Raw genomic sequence first — 5,106 nt, forward strand, 5'->3', positions numbered from 1 at the left:
TCTCACCTTCATTTCTCCAGTACTGGTAATACTTGTATCATAGCCTACCATTTGTAGAAAGCATGAATTCACTGTCAGAGCAAATTAGGAATGTTTCTAGGGTGCCTGCAAAACACAAAGATTACAATAATTATTTTCTTAAACAAGTGAAAATAGCTGTGCTCTGATTCATGCAGCTCACGCTGTGACAGTTTTTATGTCCAAATTCTGAAGATAGGCAACCAACTGCCAACCAACACCATGGAATATCTTTAAAGGACACATCGTTGCTTATTTTAACCTTTTCTTAAAGGAAAATGTTACTGAATGGGCAGATCACTCCTTAATGACCCATGTGCTAGCAGGTGCTGTACTGTGAAAAATCAGTGCTGCTTTTCCAAGTAACCAACAAACCAAGCAAGCAAGCAAAGCAGGACAGGTACCTTCATACATTTTAGTTGCCTCTTTGCTCCATTTAAGGAACCCTAAGGAGTTACAGACATTGTTTGCCTGGTTAAGCAGGGTTTGCAAGTACCTGTTGTCACTGACATGGTATAAAAATCCTGAAGGATACTGGCTGATCTAGTTTTGGTGTCTGTCTCCTGCTCAAATGTCTTCATCTGCTTCTTGATGAGATTTCAGTACAATTGTTATTAATAATTTAGGATACTTTACTAAATTTTATGATCATCTAATTCACATTCAAATTCATATCTGAATATAAATTCACAACTTATTCCTATTTTTGTCTTTCATTCTTACTGGAACAATGTCAGTATATGCTTGTGCTCATTTTGTAGTGATCAACAAGAAGGCATGTAAGGAAAAAAGAGGACTCCTGCTCTAACTAGTAGATGGAGTTCCTTCTGTTATTTGGTTTCATTTATTTGCTGTATTTCTGAAGTGCAAATTAAAGGCATGCTGTTTCCCTGCTTCCTTAGAGAAGCCAAGGATGCATGTATTAATTAAACAATTTAAATGTATGTGTAATTTAAAGAACAGCAAGCCCCCAAATTGAGGAATTTGCAAACTTGTGTACTTGTTCTCTGCAGTTTTTGGAAAGAACACAGACCGCAATGGCAGATCAGCCTAGAATAACAAACCCTGAAAGATTTGGCCTAGGATTTGCTGCTGAAATGGTTTTTAAACAGCCCTACATCATTATCCCCATATTAAAAATTATGTGGTTTCTGTGGTATTTCAATGCTTTTGTTTTCCAATTTGGCCTTGATGTTCTGATTTACAAAGTGAACTGGCTCCTGCATCCTGGAAGTCCATCCATGTCATTTCCCATTATCTGGTGGCACACTCATTCTCACTGGGGAAGTTCACTGACCTTTGCTATGACCTTACCTGAGCAGAGGTCTTTTTTCTCTGTCAGGCTTTTCACATCCCTTTCTGGCTGCCTGTCCCCCTGTGTTACAGACCAACACACACAGAGACCTGCACATGAGTCACGAATTTATAGCCCATTCATGATGCTTGATTTGTGTCCACTGCTGTCCTCCCAACTTCTCCAAAGTGATGCAGGGCTGGGAGAATGTGAGGGCAGCAAAGAGGGCACAAGGGGAGGTCAGTGATGTCTCATGGGTCACAGAGCAGCCGTGGAAAAGCAAGAGCAGCTGGCAGCTGAGACAGCTGCAGCTCAGGGACAAAATGGCCACTGAATTTGACATTACTTAATTAAGAGAGCACCTCAGCTTGGCCCCCCCTCCTCGCTTTGCTTCTCTACATTGCAGCACTGGGGGCTGGGCAGTCCCCCTTTCCCAGTGAAGCTCTTGGTAGCTGTCTCCTGTTCAGGCTCATTGAAGACACAATTAAATGCCTCTTTGTCTAGGGAGGGCTGAAACAATGCAAAAATGCCACCCAGGAGCCAGACCACATGCAAATGTGCACTGTTGTGGCTCAGCCAGATGGTACAGGCACTTAGTGAGTTTCTCATACCAAATGCAACAGTTATGTAGGTTTTGTGTGTGTGTATGTGCATGCAAAAAAGAGAAATGGCAAACCCATCACAAACACCTCAAAGATGGCCACAAAAGCACGATCCTAAAAAGTGAATGGAAATCAGCCCTATAGGAAACATTACCTAGAGGAAAAGACAAACCTGTGCTCAAAGCAAAATAGTCTTCCTAAGGGCATAGAGGAAAAAATAATTGTAAACATCCTTTGTAAATGAACAGAATTGCATTAAATAAATACCTGTTTCCATTTTCCTTCTTTAAGGGAAAATCATGTGGGATTTCAAGTTCTGTCCAATTCCCTTAGTCAAGAGGTTGCAATGTATTTTAAGCCCCCCACCACTCTTTCCCTCTCCATTGGTGCAGATGTAAACTGAACTACTGAAAGGCCCACTCTAGCCACAATCCAGGCTGGAGCAGCCTCACTCAAAGCCAATCCCAAGCAAGATTTAATTGTGGTGAAAAGGAAGATCCTGCATCCTTTTGTTTTGTTTTATTTGATTGTTCACTCTTGCAGAGTCTGTATTTATATAGGGAATCGAATTTGCACTATGATGTAAGAATGGTTCTCTCTGCATTCAAGAACACTCTTCTGGTATCCAAGAATTTTAGCATTTTCCAATGTATACATATGAAATTGGTTGTTTCATCTTGGGACAAGATCAAAGGGAAACAAGCTGTATCTTTGTAAAAAAAAAAAAAAAAGGTGTTTTTATAAAAAGCATTCCTATTTAACCAGTAAGTTGCAAGCTTTAAAGGGAGAAACTCTGCTGCTGGAAATATTTGAAAGAATCCATGAATATGTCTGGAGATGAGAAAAATTTTATTCTTTGCTATGGAAACAGAGTAAAAGTCATGGAGTGAAGTTCTGGCCCAGTGAATTCAACAGGAATGTTACTGATATCCAAAGAAATTTTACTCCGTTTGTATCTTCAGAGGGCCATAAAAATAGATTTAATAGTAGTAAAATACAATCAATGTTTTATTTCCACTTTAGATACCATGAATAATACTGTGTGACATTAAAAATGCTTTTTATTTTCAAGTTTCAAAATCAAACTAAGATGATCAGGTTTTCAATGACATAAAACACAATGATTCTAAAAATCAGTGAGATACAGGTGTGCAGATCAATTAGAGCTCATACCTACACACCTCTGACCTGGATGCCACACTTTGCACAATGAAGATGTTCCCAGCAACTACCTAAATTCACACTGGAAACTGATAAATCCCTGAAGGATTGCTGAAGATGAGATACTCAGCATTTCTTTACTTCAGCCCCTTTTTTTCTCTACTATAACTTCAAAAGGCGGGGGTTCCTCGCTGTATCTGTGATACCTCTGCTTTCTATCTTAAATTTCCTCTTAGTTTGAAGATTATATCATTTGCAAGGCAGCCACATCACTTCTGAGCATCTTGTCTATGATGTGTGCTAGCCACTTGAAAAGATGACAGTAGCTCATAATCCCCTCATTGCTACTGTAAGTTGTTGGATAACTTCTGATGTCATCTTTAGAGGTTTTTGCCTCCAAAACTCAACAAATCAAAGGAAAACATATCCCAAACCACAACAATGCTTGCTTCCCATTTGTGTGCCAATGAGGTAGGCCATGTTCTGAGCTCAGCTGTGCTATATTCACCTAGCTAATTAAACACTGTTAATAAGCATAGCTGTCTTATAGAGACCTTCATGCTGTTCTCCCTGCCTTGAATGAGAGAAATGAAGTAGCCAAATGCTCTATGACATTCAATACAATTTGGTGGTTAACACTCATTTATAGTTCTTCTCAGTAAAATGATGTTCAGGGCTGTAAAATGTAGGTCTGTACACTTTGCTCTTTGAGAATAAAAATACAAAGTTAAACACAGAAGAAGATGAAGAAAAAATTATCAGGGAGGAAGAAGATTCTGGATGGATTATCTTTGTTTATGTTAAGAGACTTGAAGGCAGGATTAAAACAGACAGTCAAAGAATGTGCTTGGCTGCCAAACAAGTAAAGTGAAATATAAAATCCATATGGTGGCATATTAGGCAAATAAATAGGAAGATTTATGAATTACTGTTTTGCATCAAACCATCTATAAAGAATTACCAGAAATCAAATTTTACAAAATTGGTAAAATGAACTGTATACCACTGGACAAAAAAAAAAAAGGAAAAAAAATTTTAAAAAAGCTTAATGTACTTTTTGAATGCACAAATTTTAGATATTATGTTTTTGTTTTGCCATCATAATGTGATTTAAAATTGTATGGTTTAGGAAGAAGTATTTTCTATTGCAATTTCTGTTTTGTCCCTAGGATAAAGATATGCCCCAATTCTTTAACTTTCAAAACTGTTATGGTATTTGTTTCATCAAGCAGCATTACAAAAGGTTAAGAACTCAATTATGTTTTTGTTGTGTTTTTCTTTATTGAACCCTTTGCCTTTGATAAGTACTAATTAAATCACAGCACTGAAATGAATCCCATGGCTGGGTTTAACAGGCTGCCCAGGGCAGTGCGGGAATCACCATCCCTGACAGTGTTCAGAAAAATGCGTGGATGTGACCATGGACATGGTTTGGAGGTGGGCTTGGAAGTGCTGGGATAACAGTTGGGCTCAATGTTCTTAAAGCTCTTTTTCAACTTAAATGATTCTGATTCTGTTGCGGGGACAGGGGGCTACACACCGCTGTGTTTGGGGCGCAGGAGGCCCGAGAGCGCTGTGCTGTGGGGACAGGGGGCCACAGAGCGGTGTGTTCAAGGAACAAGGGACTACACATCGCTGTCCTTGGGGGACTGGAGGCCCCAGAGCGCTGTGTTCTGGGGGCAGGGGGTCACAGAGCGCTGCCTTCGGGGTACAGGAGGCCCCAGAGCGCTGCGTTCGGGGTACAGGAGGCCACAGAGCGCTGCGTTCGAGGCTCAGGCGGCTCCGGCGCTTGCAGCCGCTTCGTACGCTCGGGGCGGGCGGTGCCGCTCCCGCAGCGGCCGCCAGAGGGCGCTCCCGCCCCCGCCCGCCCCTTCCTGCCCGGGCGACAGTAGGAGGGGCTCCCGGCGGCCCCCGCGCCTGACGACTACATCTCCCGGCTGGCAGCGCGCCCCAAACGGCCGCCGGGCGCTCGTGACCACCGGGCGGCCAATCACGTGCGGCCCGGGGCCTTTACCCGCCCCCGCCCCGCCC

This window comes from Melozone crissalis, unplaced genomic scaffold (genome assembly GCF_028551555.1).
Source record: "Melozone crissalis strain CALT ecotype California unplaced genomic scaffold, PUWL_Pcris_2 ptg000006l_1, whole genome shotgun sequence".
Taxonomy (NCBI): domain Eukaryota; kingdom Metazoa; phylum Chordata; class Aves; order Passeriformes; family Passerellidae; genus Melozone; species Melozone crissalis.